Here is an 18627-nt window from a genome sequence, read left to right on the forward strand (position 1 = left end):
AAAGGGTTTGAACACTTTGACGCCGATGCTAATCATTAAACTGTCTATGGCTTTTGCTGTTTGTTAGCATGACGCGAAATAGACTCGGAAAGTTTGTGTAGAACTAGCAACTGCCTTTTTTGTGTGTACATGGAATAGAATAATCATCAGTCACCGATGATTTTCTTATCAACAGTTACACAAAAGAAAGGACAACGAGAAAGTCAAGCTAATATTTTTGTGCTGAACTAACGTTTGTGGAACAGGTTGACCTAAATACATTCAGTCCGATTTAAAAATAAATAAATAAATCAACCCACCATTTCCCCATTATATTTTAAGAAATGATGTTCTTCATTGAAGCTTTTAATAATAAATGTGATGAATCAGTCACCCAAACGAGAGGATATGACCACATCTGTACCCAAGGAATCCCCCCGGCCGCACGGCAATCTGATGTGAGCCGGCGAGTAAACAAATAAGTCCTGGGAGTAAACACAACAGATGGGACAGACGATGACTAATCTCACCGGCCTGCGCCGAAAGGCGCAACATACCACGAATAATAAAACGCCACGGAAGGGTGGAATGCAAAGTGTGTGAGTGAAAATGTGTGTATTTCACACAGTGGACTCAATCATCTTCAATCATCTTCACTGCTTCAAAGTTATTCAAATCATCGACACACTTTGATTCTTTTCCAGGCAGTCATCATTACTGGAAAGTTTGCTTTAAAGGAACGACTTTTCGCTGAGAGTGAAGCTGTCAAGGAGCAATTCTGTACTAAAGTTGTGGGCAGCTCCTCACTTTGTTGTTTTAATGAGCTTGGACGCCTTATAAAGGTAATTAGCGGGGAAGGACTTAAGTAGCAATGACAGTCGACAAGGCTACATCCCCCTTTAAGTCGAATAAAGGAAGGTTCTTGTCCATTCATTTTGAACATCAATTTTTGTGTCCAAAAGTAAATTAAATATAGTGGTCAAAAGGTTCTATGATTAATAAGACAAGAAAACTGTCTTGATATTGTAGCGGCACTTAGTCAGCACGCTAGCTTACAGTTAGCTAACTGAGCCTACGACTCATCATGGGGTGTTTTGATTTTTGGAGTGTAAAGAATATGATTTGGTCGAGGAAAGTAAGTGTACAGTACATGTCGAGTTTCAACGAGTAATTAAACGTTAGCTGTGTCAAACGTTTACATCATTCTTACATGGCACATCTATGACAAACTCTTCATGTCTCACGCTCCCCCCCGCCGCCACCACCACTCGACACCTAAGCCCACTTTTCTGTGCTGATGAGTGGCGTCCATGTATTATAGATCATTAGACCACTTTCATCTCCTCTCTTTGAGATGCATGCTGTTTTTCCTTTCAAAGCAATCGGCTCAGCACGAATTAGCCTCGAACTGCGAAAAGAAGAACGACGTTTGTGTGTGCGTGCAACCACAGAGAGCAGAGTTGAGAAAACGTGTCGAAAAGAAGCCGTCTCAATCCAACACCTGAGTCGTGAAACACACAACACCATTGTGTTAATGTTTGTCTTTTTAACGGTACTTGAGAAAAACAGGAACTTCTTTTGATTATTACCGTTCACATTTTTTCCTGGTGACTGTCATGTTTTTTTTTTTCTTATGAAAAAAATAAAAGTCAGAAAAAAGGTACACAATCATAGAGTCCACACTAGTCTAGACCAGCTTCAAACACATGCATTGATTCTTCTGCCATTTATCATGTCCGTCCGTCTCTTGGGTTTGAGAGATGATTTGGAGTGGCTCAGTGTTTTGGTCATTAGTTTGGACTCACGGAGTGGCGCAGCGGTGAAAAATGACTGCTATATGATGGCCACCTGTTGTTTTGCGAAGAAAAATAACAACATCTTGCAACTGGACACCTTGGCCCACTGATTGATTGACAACGTGCAGGAACTCGTATTCTTGTGAATTAATGTGTTCGTAGAAGACTGACACGGTCTAGCTGGATCCCAAGAAACAGCAGGGAGGAGGAACAAGAAGGAGCCGATTGGTTGATAAGGCACAATCCAAACATGAAAGACAAATAAAGTATTTTAGACACTAATAATACTGTAAATTCTGTTATACCTGAATCTACGGGCGCTTCGAAAGCTTAAAGAACCGTATCATAAAGTTTGCCTTTCATTAGTTCCGAAGAATTGTTTCAGAATCGGAACAATGTGGAAATCGAGCAGTGTGACGGAATTGATAGCGTTTGGCCTTTTCAGCTCTGCTGTGTCGCTCGCCATCTGGCCACTGTACTTTAATAAAGAAGCAATGAGTGTGAAAATGAATCACGTGGTTGAAAAAAAACAGCACAAAATAAATGAGCGCAATAATACAGCTCATGCAAATTACAATTTGACGAACCGATCGACCTTTACGTGACCTGTCCAGTTAAGGATCTGAACTCAAGGGAGAGTTGAAGGAATCTCTCCGAGCTCTCTGTACGACAATAGAGAACCCTTGGCCGATGTATTTAATAAAGTGGAGAATAGGTGAGAGGCGAAAAGAGAGCCGGGTCAGCGGTATGAACTCATTTGATCCGCCTCCAAACAGGATCGAAATAATTGTGTGTTCTATTTGCGGCAAGGTGAATCACAAAGCGCCTCCTCCCTATTCCTACACAAACTCGCGTCGTGCTGAGCGTGAGTCGGCAGCTTAGAGCGCCAACCATGCTAAGACGGAGAGGGAGCCCCATGTGGCACGTCTTCATTGATTCCTCCTTCGAACTCACGTTTGTGGAGGATTTGCGCTCTGCTTGGTATAGAGACAGGTCATGTGAGGGGGGAGAAAGGTCACCAGCGTATCCGCTGCACGTTTATGGAAGCCCAGATCTTCTCTCGAGCAGCCGTCGTGACGGCTATATGAGGAAAGAGAACCCACCCACACGATTGTTGATTGAGTATCTAGATGGGAGCCCAAGAGGGAAGGATGTGTAATACCAGTCCAGAACATCGGGGGGCACTAGTAATCTTCAGTGCCTTCCTTGTATGGTCTGCCTTAGCTTTGTGTGTGTGTACGTGTGTGTGAGGGATCCACAGTGGCACTTCTCCAGCACAATCCTCAGTCCTAAAAAGCGTTTCTTTTAAAAAGGCTGTATGAAAATTCTTTGTGCTTTCAAAACTGACCTATTTCGAGGAGATTGCCGGCTTGGCTCAGTTGGCTCTTTCTGTTATAGTTTCCCCTCCTTCCATATTCTCTGTTATCACAATCAGGATTTTGAGAAAGCGGGATAAATAAATATTGGCACAAGTTTCAAGGGCAGATTTGAACACAAGGAAAGCGCCGGCAAAGGTTTTGATGGCTAAAAACAGAATGGTTATCTTTTTGATGGCACTTATTTCCCATAAAGGACACGTGGCAGCTTCGTGCAACACGACCGAGGTGCGAGACGTTCACATTCACACATTTCTTGCTACTTCACTCCAACAGGGTTGTCAAAATCATTCCATGGTTCCATGAACATGCTTGGAACACAAACCTACTAAAATCATATCACCATACCAAAATGGTAAAGGAGCTATCAAAGTATTATTATTCATCCTCTTCAGAGGATAAAGAATATATACCTGTGAGTATTTGAATAAAAATGGCATCACAGTGACATTGCTATTAAAGCCTTCGACAATTGAATATTTTGGCGTGATTTTAGCATAAAAACATGAAACAATTTGAATTCTTCAATCGTGGCCCATATAATGACGTAACAGGCCAAATATGGCCCCCGAGCCTCTGGTTTTCCACGCCGCTACCTTATTGCACGCATGTAAACGCGGTAATTCCCTCCCTCACAATTTGAGGGATTACTTACAGATTTATTCATAGCCGGAAGTGTGCCGCTGTGCATGTAATGGCTCCCATATAGGCTGACATCTAAGCATCACGACTGGACCGCACGCCGACACATTTCCCCCATCATCTGTGGGCTGCAAATTGATTTGGTCCGAGGAGAGAGAAACAATCATATCAAAGAGGAAGTGAGGAAAGAGGGGGGGCACTGCCATTTGACATGATGGATTCAGCTCTCATTGGAAGGGACACACTTATGATACATGGGAGGGAGACTTTCCTTCCTTTTATCTGCCGGAGAACTAGAGTCCACTCGCCGATCTATAAAAACACTCCGCTGTGGGCGTGACACAAAAAAAATCACAATGTTGTATGTCACATTGTTGTGATTCCTCATGTAGTAGCAAATATTGTAACAAAGAGTATTGATACTGTCATGACTAACAATGCCAAAGCTATCAGGTTTTTTTTTTTGCTTGTTAGCATAAAGATAAACATATTATCCATATTATTTGTTCTACGTTTTGTTTGATGGTAAACTTCAACGAAGAGTATGATGAGACAACTTGAAGCCTTCTTGACGAACTTTAAAAATGAGTTGTTGATAGCCCTATGTTTAGCGATATGCCTGAACTATCTCTTCTTGTCTTCGTTAAAGAAAATGTCTCTAGCTAACAAGCGTCGGGCTTCTGGGCTATATTAGTGAGGTCCCCGATACTGCCATGACAGGAAAGGTTTCAAAAACCTGGCTGATTTTTCATGTGATAACAGAACAAAGTAGTTAGGAGTGGAGGACCAAGTGGGGCAGTGCCGGAGGTGTGCCTCATCATAAGAGTCTTTGAGGGGCCGCAAGTTCGGCTCCCGAGGGGGGAGATGAGATTGTTCGGCTCTGATTTTCCTGCGACTGATAAGACACAAGCGGAGTGCAGAAGGAAAGGCGGGGTGCTCCATGTTTGCCTCCTTGGTGGCATTTGCTTCATCTGTTAGCTGTGTGCTTGGTCGCAGGCGAGGATTACCTTAGCGCTTATGTTGATGAAGTTCATCGTTATAGCCTCGCCTACGCCGCACAACGCTTTTCTCTCTCCCTTGCGGACAACCACCGCAGCTCGGAGATACCCTGATGTACCTTTAAGGCCCACAAACATGAGTCTTGCTTAGAAACGCTTTGGCTCCATTCGAAACTAAACAAAATGATACAGCATATAAGCTAACGTTTAGCCGCCGGGAGTGTGCGTCTCATGAGCCGGGTTGTTTGGAATCGTTTGGTCCGAGCCGAAGCTGCTTACAAGATGCTCCGGCGGTTTACAAATGTGGGAAAACAATTTCACTTCCACACACCTCCCATTGTTCGCCGTCTGCTCGGTCCCGTGTGGCCATTACAGCCCGTTCAACCCTTGATCTACTTGCTCGCACTGAATGCGTGGCCACCCGAGGGAAGCTGCGCAGTTGCCTGCCATTTGTGATGCAAATCCGGTACTTGCCGGATTTACTCTGCATATTAATGAACAGATGCATTATTGTTGTGCTATACCATTGTTTGAGGAGTGGTGATGAAAATGAGCCTGTTTGGAAAACTTTCCATAAGTGAGTCAAATGTTGAAAGGCAAATGACAAAGTCAAGGTTCAATCCCACAGCTCTGTCAAATCACGATGCAGAGGAATCATTTGTTCTACGATGCCGCTTGATGAATTGTTCACTTTTCGACCATTTAACATCCAAACGAGCGGACATTGAGTAGCTTAAAATCCCCATCCATTTCCTGTCACTCGTGGTGGTCCACAGGGTTCCCCTTTTGAACCACTTTTGTTCATCATCTACTTACTTTTCCTTCGCTGTATTTTCTCTAAATTTAACGCAGATTTTCATTGCTAAGTGGATCACATCCACCTCATACAACGTCTACCTCCTTCACTAACAGATTCCATGAGGATAAAGTTGAAGCAATACAAGGATTTGGAACACTAGTAAACTAGTTGCTTTAACGATGAGTAGATGTCATCATCGGTTCGAGACCAGCAGGTGGTGTCGTCTTATTGCGACGTGACGTTTATTAATTGTGTAACATAATGAAATATTTAACACTTCTAGGAAGATGATGAAACAGATTTCAGCACCTTGTTATTTCTTTGAATCAAATTGATTTGACGAAACATTGACTATTTATTTGCATTTTTAGATATCTTAAAGACACACGGCAAGGACACATCCCTCATCATTTCAACAGTCAATTCAGCTCATTTTTTTTTTGTCATCCTCTGGCTGCTAACCAGTTAAACCTTTAGACCTCCTCATGCAGCAGTGTAACACATTTGATGGATGAACTTCAATCACTCATTTACACACTCCGGGGATAATTTCTTGGCGCTCATTCTCACTTCCTTTCATAAACAGCCAAAGAAAACAGATAAAAAAAAAAAAAAACCTTTCAATGCATGTTAACTCATGCTGTCGAGCATATAAGAATGATAGAAGGCCACAATAGCTCTTGTCGCTGTTCATTTGACAAGCATGTATCAAAGCAATCCAAGGTTGGATGTCTTTGAAGCCTTTTTTTTTAATTTGTTTTCCCGCCTCGACAAGGAAACAGAGACAGACGTACGCCGCGACGTTGAGCGCAATGAGGTGTGTGCGCGAGACAATTTCAAAATGTAAACAAAGGCACATCTGCCTCCATCGGCAGATATTCCTCGCCGGCTTTTTTTCCAGCGCTCGTATTCTCCAAATACTGCGAGCATGCCCGCACATAAATTCATCTCGTTGGCTATCCTATCATCACCTGTGAATTCATGCTAGCCGCCTGGGATGATGATTGTGCGAGTTGTGTAGAGGTGCTACAGAAGAGTTGAGAAAGAATTGCACACTAGGACTGGATGATCTTAACCTCGGATCACCTTAATTGTTTGGGAAATGTCGATAACTTAGTTTAGTCTCTGTCTGGTCATATTTGTTTGGAATTAAGCAATTTACTTCCTGGAGTTTGGTTCTTGGCATGAAGCCGCAGGCAATTTCTGAGTAAATACTCAATACAAGTTATTTGGCATTGCAGACAAAAATACTTGTACTGCTTCCATTATTAGTACAACTCGAGAAATAAGAGTCTGTCAACAGTCATTTTGGTTGCCAACAAATGGTGTTGTTTCGCTTAACTGGTGATGTACTAAGATGCTATTGCTAGCCAGCTAGCTGTTGAAATAGCTAGCTGTCTATGATGTGTTCTCACGCGTTCTTTTATTTTAATTAATCGCCAGTTCTTGCCAACTTTACCCTTATATATTAGAAATCAAGTTCATGTGCTGTTTAACATGAAGTACATTTTTTTTTATTTTTAGCAGAAATAAATGAAATAGCGACACACGTAGCTAGCGCAAGTAAGCCCTGGATTGACTCCATGTTGGTGTATTGACTGAAATGTACAAAAATAATTGAAGTAATTACCAACGCTTAAACACCACATATGTACAATAAAAGTTACACAACAAAATAACCACAACACAATAAAATCTGCAGTCTACCATTGGGTTCTCACTCTATTGTCGCCGAAATGTTTTTGTCGGTTCAGAATTAGGTCAATAGCGGCCCAGACAGTCATTATCTGTGTCCACCTGCTTCCACCACAACTTAACCATTTCTCCTGCCTTTATAGCTCCCACATCATCACATTTTAATCCACTCTGGAATCCAATTCTCTTCGGTGTCGCATTGTCAGTCGAATTCCCTCTTAAATATAGTTTATAAATATTCATGCTACGAAGCCCCTGTTTGTGTCTAGAATCTAATGACACTATTTTTTATAGGAGACTGAGGGTTGAAACGCGGTCAGCGGATTAAAAGGTCGCCTGGTGTTTCATTTTTCCCAGTAAAAGTAGCTGCATCGGCGCTGCGGAACATGATAAGTCTAAGGGAGGACAGATTTCTCTGTGTGTGTGTGTGTTTATGAAAGGCACATCTGTATCTGCCCTCAAGATGCAACTGTGAAAGGTGTGACATTTAAGGTTCAGACATTATCGGTGCGATTAAGTGCTAGGAGAGTTTAGGTGCATGGATGCGGGGGCCGGTGGTCGGGGGAGGGGGGGCTGGCTGTCAGGGATTTCCAGATGGTACAGATGTGAGTGGGCGATCTCGACAAGGGCAGGTTTATCCAGTTTGTCCAGGGATTCATCTCCGGCTAGCTGTCCGAAGAGAATTCCGCCGCTTACCAGCTCATTATCAGGCTTTGGCCAAGCTGTGAACATTTGTATGCATAAGCGGGACTGGCGCAGAATCGTCTCATCATAGTCTCGTCGAGTTCAACCCGCTGGAAGCAGGCTGGGCGTTTGTGTTTACAACAACCGTGCTGGAAAGAAATTCACTGAAAGAAATTCTCTCAGTCGAAACGAAAACAAGATGTGACAAATGACTAAATTGGAGTGCCCGTCTTGTTTTAGTCGCTACTGGTTTTTGTCCTTTCCGCACTGTGTGAAACATTTCCTTCACAGTTCACATAATATTGACAGTGAAGTGAAGTTTGACTTTTTACTGGTTTCGAAACCCTGAACCGAATAAGCCATATAAATGGCTTCTTTCTTTACAACACATTTATCATGACTTTTGAAATCCATTTTTCTTTTTTTTTTTCTCACCCCCAAGACCAACTCCGTGACAGCACAGAAGCGAGAAAATAAAAGCGCAGTGGGTGTAGACGGAGAGAAGATTTAGAACTCAGGCGGTATGTGGTACCGTACATCTTTTCCCCCCCCCCTGGCGAGTTACACACCGTCCTGCTGTGATGATTTCCACTATTTACAGAACTCATGCAGCTATTGGCATCCCACACACGCTAGCGTTGGAAACACCAACCAATCAGGAGTCAAGTGTCAAAAGGTGATGTCACCCACAACATATCAAATGCTCTTTTATCTACCTCCATACATCACAGCAGCTCAAAATCATATCAATTCAATAAAGTGAAAGAAATGATTTCTTTTCCACCCTTGAATTAGCAATCAATCAAGAGTCAGTGACGTCTCATTAAAATGAGATGTGACCCTGAATCCTTCTTCCGTAACTAAACAGGTAAAGCAAGGGAAAAGCAAAACCGTAGGGACGGCACGTGATATTTCTGCCTGTAGGCGACTCAGCGGGGAAGTTTCATCACATACATTGCCCCCCCCCCCCCTTCCAAGATGTAAGGCAGCAATTAATCGGGAGAACATAACGGGACAAGAGTAATGCACAGAAGCATGAAGAACAATAATCCCCAAAAAAATAGAAACAATATATAATTATGAGTATAGTATATTTCTTATGCTTAACCATGAATTCATTATAAAGTCCTTTCACACATAAACACATTTATCCTTTGTGTGATCGCAACGCAGTGCCGTGCCAGATCCTGGCATTATGTGCCATAAAAAAATAAATAAAAAAATAAAAAAATCATGACACATTAGAAGGCAGTTAACAATTTTGATTTATCCTCATCACGTCTTTGTCAATACTGGCAGGTGGCTCATGATGGCTCGTAAAGCGCTCTCACGCGACACGCTTGGCACGAAAGCTACATCTTTGGGCTAACGTGATAGCATATCTGGCTATACATTCTCATTATCCGGGCAATGAAAGCTTAGGGGACGTGTGGACATGTTTTGCAGGTACTTTGCCAGAGACGGACAATGAAAGGCCATCTGTGAAGAACGTGTTTTGTTGGTGGGAATAAATCGCTAGGCCAACACACCATATTTTCCAGCTGCACTCATGTGGGAAGGCTAATGTACAAAAAATTATCACTATGGCTAGTTTTGATCTCTTGTTGGATAAAATTCTGGACCTAACGTGCTGGCGTTTTCTTTTATAGAAAATCTGGCTTTGTTATTTCACAATCTTGGATTGTCTTCTCCATTTTGTGCCCGACTGGTTGCATGAACTTGACTCACGAGCTAATGAAATTAGCCAGATTACACCTGTGTCTTGTCGCCTATTAAATCAACGACGGTCAATGAATTAAAATTTCCCTCCAATTATTTTCCTGGCGGCCCACTCGGTATACCGTCGAGTAGGACATGATCCGGTGGCAGACATTGACTCATGTTGGCGTAGAAAGACGGACAGATGCAGATACGCGTCTGCCAGCTCGTCTCTGCGGGTGGCGAGCGGCGTGATGATGAATGGCATTAATATTTTGCCCTGCTTCCAAATTGTTCCCAGTAGCTCCTTAGCAGAAAGAGGTTAGAGCAATTTAACCTCTTCTCAGTCTCCGCTCAACCCACCTTGGACCAGATCCAGCGCCAGTTAGAATGATTACACGGAGAAAAATGCATAAATCATACTTTGTCAATTCACATTTCGCTCCCCCCCCCATCCCAGCAAGTCTAGCCTTCGTCGGCTCGGCAATTTACATTGATTCACAAAGGCAAGTACAATGCGCAACGGGCACAATGGGTCTGTTTAGCCTCTCGATTGTTCGTTCAGGAGCCAATTACGATGCGCGGTATTTTTAACGCTCTTGCGGCTGTTGTGATTTGCATATTATAAATGTCTGTCTTTTCCCGCTAAGTTCTCACAGTGAGACGAGTAAGATGCATAATATTGTCTCCTGTGTGCAAGCATCTTTTTCATCACAGCACACCTCCGCACTCACCCCCCTCCCGTCTTTCGGATGGGGACGGGAGGGGGGGACGCCACCAGATCCGAGATTCCTCATTGAGCCAATTAAGCTGATGGGTAGGCCGTTGTACTGGCACAAGCATATGTTGATAATCTCATTAGAAAATACGCTTCCTAATTCTGAAAGGGAAGCAGCTCATTGTTATTCAGTTGAGTGGAAAATTTTCCAGATCTTTCATTTGGCGGGCAGCAAAGCCAAACTGTGAGAGGCAGGGGCGGAGCTATGCGGTGGCCAGCGGGGGGCAAATTTTTTTCGATAAATGTGATTGTGTTTTGCGAATAACACTGGCCAATTTTGTGGAAAATTAAAGTCGGACGTGCTTTTGTAGCAATGCAGCAGAAGGTGAGAGCCGTGAGTCTCAGTGGTGCGACACGGTGGGAGATGCTCATTGACTACACATAGCTAATTAAGGATGATTTAAAGGTGCGCTTTCGTCGGCCTCGTGATGAAAAGTTACCGGCAAATGGAGATGGATGGAGCCACGCAAAAAAGCCTGAAGCCACTTCGGTGTCACGAAAGTGGAAAAACTGGAAAAACACTGCCCAAGAAATGCTTTGATGGCAATTCCTGCTGTATGTTGACATCATGATGTCAGTTTTATTTGTGCGATGAAAATGGGTAGCGGCTGATCGTCTAGTTGCTAAGCAACCCTTTACAGAAGTTATTGATACTGGCCCAAGATACTGTATGGCTTTATTGTTCTGCCAAGCATGTCGAACGATGGACTTCTGATGACTTTCGAATTAATATTCACGTGAAGGTTAAAAATGTGGTAAGAAAGCAAAAAAAAAAAAAATGCTGAATGGCTAAAACAGTAAAGAGAAATCAAGAATGTGTCGCGTGTCACATATTCTCCAAGATGACAACGGCCTTCCTTATTGGCGGCGAAGATTCACACGCTACCACCCCCACCTCAGATATTCATACGGAAAAAGACGACTTGAACCCGCGCATGCTTTCGTGCTGTGTAGCAACACACAAAGCCTCCATTCACACGCTAAGCAACCAGCTGATCATGGCTGAGCACGCAAAGTCACAGCATCCACACAGCTGGTATGAGAAAATAAAATGCAGTACAGGTTTAAAAAAAAAAATAGAATAATTTTGACAACAATATGTCAACTGTGTTCAAGTAGCAGAGAAAGCAAGAGCCCACCATGATGAAAGATATAGAATAAGTCATGAATAATATTTATGAGAGTGCTGCGAAGCATGAATATGCCATGGCAAGACAAGAAATGGGTTTAAATATGATGCCATGATTTATGCACGTGATGTCACCTTTGGCATCAAGCGACAAGACTGCGACTAACTTTTAAAAGATGCGATAAATAATATACTACATCGATATGCGGCCGGGGTGAATTGCACAGAAGATAAGAGCAAAAAAAAAAAAAGCAAATAATATTGAGTATTAATACCAAATTTATGAGTTCTATTTCAAAGTTAATGCAATCATTCACTGGTTTCTTCTATTTTCCCCCCAAAACAGTAGTTGAAATGGAATGGCTTCATGCCGGGCTATGTCTAAATCCTGACACTGAAGTCAAAGCCATTTCATTGAAGTGAGTGAGGCCAAATGAGGCAAATTTTACCCAAGAAACTCTCAAGGGGGTTTGATGGCGCTTGACATCAAACATTCACACTCTCACCGGCCGGGCTAGCTCAGTCAGCCATAAGCCATCAATAATGATTTGTCCGCAACTCGTGCCACTGGGCTTCACCTTCTCACTCCATCTGTATGGATATAAATGGCTCTTTTTGTTCTGCCAATACATTTTACCCACTAAACTGCGCGGTAAGTGGTGAAAACACTTTTGTCTTATTTGGAGACCTGAGCCCGAGACAGAATGAAGAATGGATCGGCTGGAGTTTCGAGAAGGTAAATGCAGCATTTGAGCTTTTTGCTTATTTTGATAGTCCCACTGTGTTTTTTCCAGCATGTTCTACCGAGCCTCCTCCTGGGGATACAAGCTTTGTTCTTGTTTGTCTCTTGTCAAAATTAGGTAGGCCAATCACCTTTGCTGGCTTCCGAGTGACGCAATTCCCAGAAGGGTTGCTGGCGGATACGAGCCTGTGGGTTCTTTGGCGGCGTGGCCGGCAGGAGATGAGAAGAGCGGTTCTCGGTGTGAGGACGCCACATGGGGGGGGGGGGGGGGGGGGGGGCGTGTAATTGTTGATTGGCGATGTGGATTGATGTCAGAGAAAAAAAAAATTTTCCCGACCCACTGAGATGTTTATCTTCCATTGCAGATGCAAATATAATAGAACAGGCACAGTTGGTGACTTGGGTGAGGACATTCGTATGAGGTCCCTCAATTTTTTTTTTTCCGACGGGGTTGAGGCGTTTCTTGTGTCTGGTGTATTGCCCAGTCCAAGACGTTTTACTGCCCATTACAAATTTTAAATGGGAATGTTTGAGCTGCTGTAGATCACAGCTCACACCCAGACGCTCACACACATACTATAAGTGGCCAAATTCAACTCCAGCTCCTGATATTCTTACAGTTTACATAATATTATTTTATTTCTATTTATGAAAAAAATTCTGGGGGAGGGGGGGCAAACAAATTCACGAGTTTGTGTGACAAAAGCAGCGAGATGAGTCACGAAAAGTGGAGGTCATGAATATTTGAAATCATTTCAATGGGGAATTTATTTGAGAAGTAAATCAAGTAAATTGAGTTACAAGCTTGATCACGGAGCAAATTAGATACATAAGTCAATGTAGCGGTGTATTTGGAAGCCCAAGGCCTCTTTAATTAGGCTTGTATTTTATTTTATTGCTCAGTTTGCACAAACGGCACGCACCTTGTAACATGCTATACATGCACACCCAGGCATTTTTTTTCCCCCCCATTCTTTTTTTCTTCTCTTCAGCTGGAAGGGAAAGCAATTTGGCAGTGACACCGTAACTAAAAGCATTTTGGAAAACTAGAAAATAGATTGAATTAACATGCGGCGCACACTCCGTGACGAAGTGAATATTGAATGATTCGAGTGTTCCCAAGTCAGCATGGGGCGAAAATGGGAAGCAGTCGAGAATTACGTTTCATCAAAATGATTGGTATGTACCGGTGGTATGGAGTCGGGCGTGTTGATCATTGTGAAAATCACTGATGTATGAGATACGTTTTGCATTTAAGCAAGCTCTTTCAGTGTGATATAAATGTAAAGTATATTTCAACTCATTCACTGCCGAACAAGCTAAAATTGACGTCTATATCCGTCAATGGTAGTGAATGAGTTAAAAATGTATTTGCAGAAATAAAATAAAGTCTAAAAAGCGCCTTGTCTTCAGCTGAGCTGAGTAAATAAAAAAGCAGATTTCCTCGACCGAGTGACTGAGTTCCATTCCTCGCTGTTTGTGTAAAAACTTGTGTCACGACTCAACGCCAATGACAACAACAGGGGGGATGACTCTCCGTTGTTCATTGTCAAAAGTTGTCAAACTGACACTTTCAGGCTTCTCACTTTGCTCTTCTCTCTCTCTTGCACGCAGATACTGTGCTCAGTTGCTCTGCTATCAATCTGAATCATACCATTCACTTCAAAAGCTATTCAAATGTCAATTTATTGTGAACCAAATTACCAAACCTGGTTGAACTTTTTGCAGATTTACAAGTCACAAAAGTATGTTGTTGCTGGAGCGAGCCATCGTCTCATTTCAAACCGCATCGCAAACGAGATCACTTTAAGCACATTAAAATTCGATAACCAGAACACACCGATTGAATTTCCCCGGCAGACGTCGAACGAGCGCAACGGTGAAATTAATGCCATTAATAGCGGTTGGATCAGATCTAATGCAAATAAGTCATTGATGTGAGCAATGTGACTCCAGGGAGCTGGCAGGGCGCCGAGTTCAATTGAATGACATTTTTCAAGATGGCTTACAACAAGGTTAGGACCCGCAGTTAAAATGACCACTGTGCGAACGATCAGTCCGTGTCGACTTAGTGAGTCCAAGACTTGTCTTTAATGAAGACAAAGCTGCGCATTTAAATCGTTGATAACTGCAGTGGGGGATCTTCACTCTTGTAGAAAGTAACTGAATGCATTGCTTGAGTAAAAAAAATAAAATAAATAAATAATAATAATAATAATAATAATAATAATGTTTTTAAAACAAATAAATTAATAATAATAAAAATAATTTTAATAATAATAATTTTATTTTAAATACATATATTATTAATAACACAAATAACATATTTAATATTTCTATTAACGATTTTATATATATATATATATATATATATATATATATATATATATATATATATATATATATATATATATATATATATATATATATAAACATATATTAAACAATATATAAACATGATAATAATAATATAAGATTGATTAAGTAAAGTTCTTTTAAAAATACATTCATATTTTTATTCACGGTTAAATTGTGACCAAATTCCGGTCTAGCACTTTGGCCTCGGACGACTTGGGCGCTCTTTCACTTCTTTAATAGTGTTAAAAATTGGTCAGCAGCCCGTCGCTGATTTATGACACGCGTTGCGCTTTTGCCAACCTGCGATGATTCCGTGCTTCCTGCGGGCCATACGAGCGATGAATCACAAATGAGTGAAAACAGAATGAAGCCAGTCGGAGCTCAGTGTCGCCGTGTCACCTCGACTAGACGGCTGCTAGATGGCAGACATTGTGTGAAACAGCTCACTTGAACATGTTGCAAGAATACCTGGAACGATATTCCTCAATTACCAGTATTGCCAATTAACACGAATCATCTCACATCTTCTCATCCCTTCACGCCCGCTCTACTTTGTGAGGCCCGTTTAAAATGGTGATTTGCAACGCCCGGCTTAGGCCGAGCGATCATGCGCAAAAGACACCGACGGCTGTGTTGGCGCCCTCTAAACGGCACGGCGGCGGTTTAATTCCCTCGATTTTGCCGAGCGTATTGAATGTCTCGTTGTATTTAAGCACAACAGGAAGTGATTTGCAACGTCCCCGACCCCCCCGCCCCGAAAGCATTAAACGCTGACAACCACGGCAAATACCTGATGTACTTAGCCAAAGAAGCAAACAATATATAATATTTCTATATGGCTCGAAAAAAGCCATTTGGTAGGGATTTGCAAAATTAATTCAACCACTAATAGTTATTTTTAAACATGTTGGGTCAATATCTCAGTATCAAATCTCAACTCGGCAAATAAACAAAAAAATCATCCGCGTATTGAATGCATGCCAGGCCGTGTTGTCTGATGGCAAAGAGGGACACGGGACATGTTTTATTTTTCACGCCAAGTGACGCTGTCACATTCCCCTGCATCACAACCTTGCCATAGTCGGATAGCTGTCTTTTAATCTGGGATTTTGATGCTCTAATCTGTCTGGCATATGGTTCTCGGGATAAATCAGACAAGCTCCACTCAGTAGTGGCCCAGTGGAGATATCAAGCGGGAGTTGCAATTCTGTTGAAATCCATTCATTGGTGAATGCACAGTTTGTTTTTCTTTCCATATCATCTTGCCAGAGATGTTTTCGGTATTCATTTTATAGATGTCATAAACCTCTGGAGCACAACATTAATTTATGAGGCGCAATCCAAAAAAATGCTATCTCTTGTGAGATACGAGGATATTTTGCTGGAATCTCTGGTGATATAATTTTTGAGGATGCAAAATTGAGCAGATTATTGTACAAATCTACATCTGGCGGTATCGCTTTGGAATATCTGTCGTCTCATGGCACGGTTGACTCCATATAGCCGTTCATTTAAATATCCTCACCGCGAAGAAGTCTTAATTTCCCAAGATACTACAGAGAGGGGAAAAAAAAAACCATATCATCAATCACAGCAATCCATCTGCAGCACCTCTGCTTTGACTTACTTTATTGTCTGCTCGCTTGAGACCCCCAAGCCCCGCCCCCCTCTTAAGAGACAATTATGTAACAAGGTCTCTGCCGGTTTCCGCTACAATTTGTAATAGTGGCGATGACATTTCTTAACATGCCTAAATGCCATCCTAATTATCTTGGAAAGAGATATGAATAGAACATCAAGAGTATTCCAAGTGTCAATGTTTTTGGATTCTTGAAAAGTCAGAAGGTCCGTGTGTGGTCTGTCATTTATTGGGAAGAAACGTTTTAGTGTCTTCATTCTATCGTTCGTTCTATCGTTCATTCTATCGTTCGTTCTATCGTTCATTCATTCGTTCTATCGTTCATTCATTCGTTCGTACCTTCCTTCCTTCCTTCCTTCCTTCCTTCCTTCCTTCCTTCCTTCCTTCCTTCCTTCCTTCCTTCCTTCCTTCCTTCCTTCCTTCCTTCCTTCCTTCCTTCCTTCCTTCCTTCCTCCCTCCCTCCCTCCCTCCCTCCCTCCCTCCCTCCCTTCCTTCCTTCCTTCCTTCCTTCCTTCCTTCCTTCCTTCCTTCCTTCCTTCCTTCCTTCCTTCCTTCCTTCCTTCCTTCCTTCCTTCCTTCCTTCCTTCCTTCCTTCATCACATCTAGCAAGGCAACTTTGATTTTGAAATGCCTTCAAAGCTAATTTGGAAAGTGACTATTAAGAATCATAAAATGTTTCTCGTATGAACATCAATAAATGATCGATTCAGGGAAACTTTAATTCCATATTAATTATTTCTGATGATTTTAATATCCGGTGTGGCTTCATGGAACTGTGCATCCCTTTTTTTTAATATTGACGTGAAACAATATGCAAATGGAACAAGTCAGATCACGCATCAAACTTTTTATTTCCCTTTCAAATTGCGCTTTGATGAGTTAATCAATTCTATTATGTATTAAAAAAAAGGATCATCTTCATGACATTATGCATCGGACATGCTTTACTCCAGTAGTGTCATTTCCTCCATTTGATTACCGTAATTTCTCAAATAGTGGCCCGGGATTCTGCATTTATTTGTTTTAGTGGAGATGAAAATATTTCTTGCAGTAGAAGTCATTCATACAAGAAAACAAATTCTGAAAATGTTACAAATGGTCTGTCACTGATAATTTTTTTTTTTTTTTTTTAGAAAATCCTCATGTGTGAACCAGGCCTGACTAAGCACCATCTTATACAATTAAGCTAGCGTTTCAATTAATCACTAAGATGGTCCCAGAGAAGATAACATACCAAACAACATCCAAATCCACTGGAGACAAAAATCCCAACATGGAGGATTATCCCTTTTAGCAAATTAGAATTCGAAAGAGAAAAACAGTGAATGTGCTGGTAGAAAGCGAGAGAAATCTTTATGGCTGTAACAAGATACAAACAACCTGATAATCCTCTTTTAACGAGATGAGTGATCACGGCATTTGTCAGCGACTTGAAGCTCCACAATCAATGATGCTGATTGAGACCGCCGTGAGCTCTTTAGTAAAAAACAAAATACAAAAAAAAAAAAACATCATTTGTCTGCCACGTGAGGGGTGAGGCATGGGGAAGGTGGGGGCCGGGTGATGCGTGGTCAGCTCAGTCAGGTGGAACCCAAAAGAGAAGAAAAGGCTCAACAAGTGCATTGGCCTTCTGTCTGGTAAATGTCACCTAGCTGTTTAACAGATGGGTCCTGTTGGCATCTGTAATGCACCTTTGACAATTTATCCTTCCCGGGGAAGGATAAATTGTCAGAGGTGCAATACCGGATAAATTAAAGACAATTTAACGAAAAAAAAAAGAAGGTCTATTTACTCTCAAAATGCTGGTAAGTGAGTATAATATAGATACAAAAAATCCATCCTACATCCTTGAATCAGAGATGCTAGCAAATTTTCTGTCATTTATAATTATATTTAAAAAACATGTCACATAATAATTTCTAAATGATACTTTTTCAATCAATTTTTGGTGCTGGTTTTGAATTAAAGTAAATTTTCTATAATTTATTATAATTATAAACTATATTTATAAATGATAAATATTTATATAGTTATCAATTATAAATATTTACAAATTATAAATAATAATATAAAATTAGAATTTTTCTATAATTTTTGGGGCGTCGAGTTTAAAAGTCTTGAATTGACTTTTTTTTATACCCCGCCTCCAAACCAGCCTGCACGTAAAATAACGTGAAATAAATATAGATGTATTACTGAGACAAGACAAGCCTGACAAAAATCCTTTTCTGCCTGTGGTAACATGAGTGATTGTCCTGGGAGATTTAGAGTAACTATGAAAACAGTCTGGACGTCCCGATAAAATTGCCCGCCT

The sequence above is a fragment of the Syngnathus leptorhynchus genome, chromosome 4 (assembly GCF_054491065.1).
Source record: "Syngnathus leptorhynchus isolate UIUO chromosome 4, UIUO_Slep, whole genome shotgun sequence".
Taxonomy (NCBI): Eukaryota; Metazoa; Chordata; class Actinopteri; order Syngnathiformes; family Syngnathidae; genus Syngnathus; species Syngnathus leptorhynchus.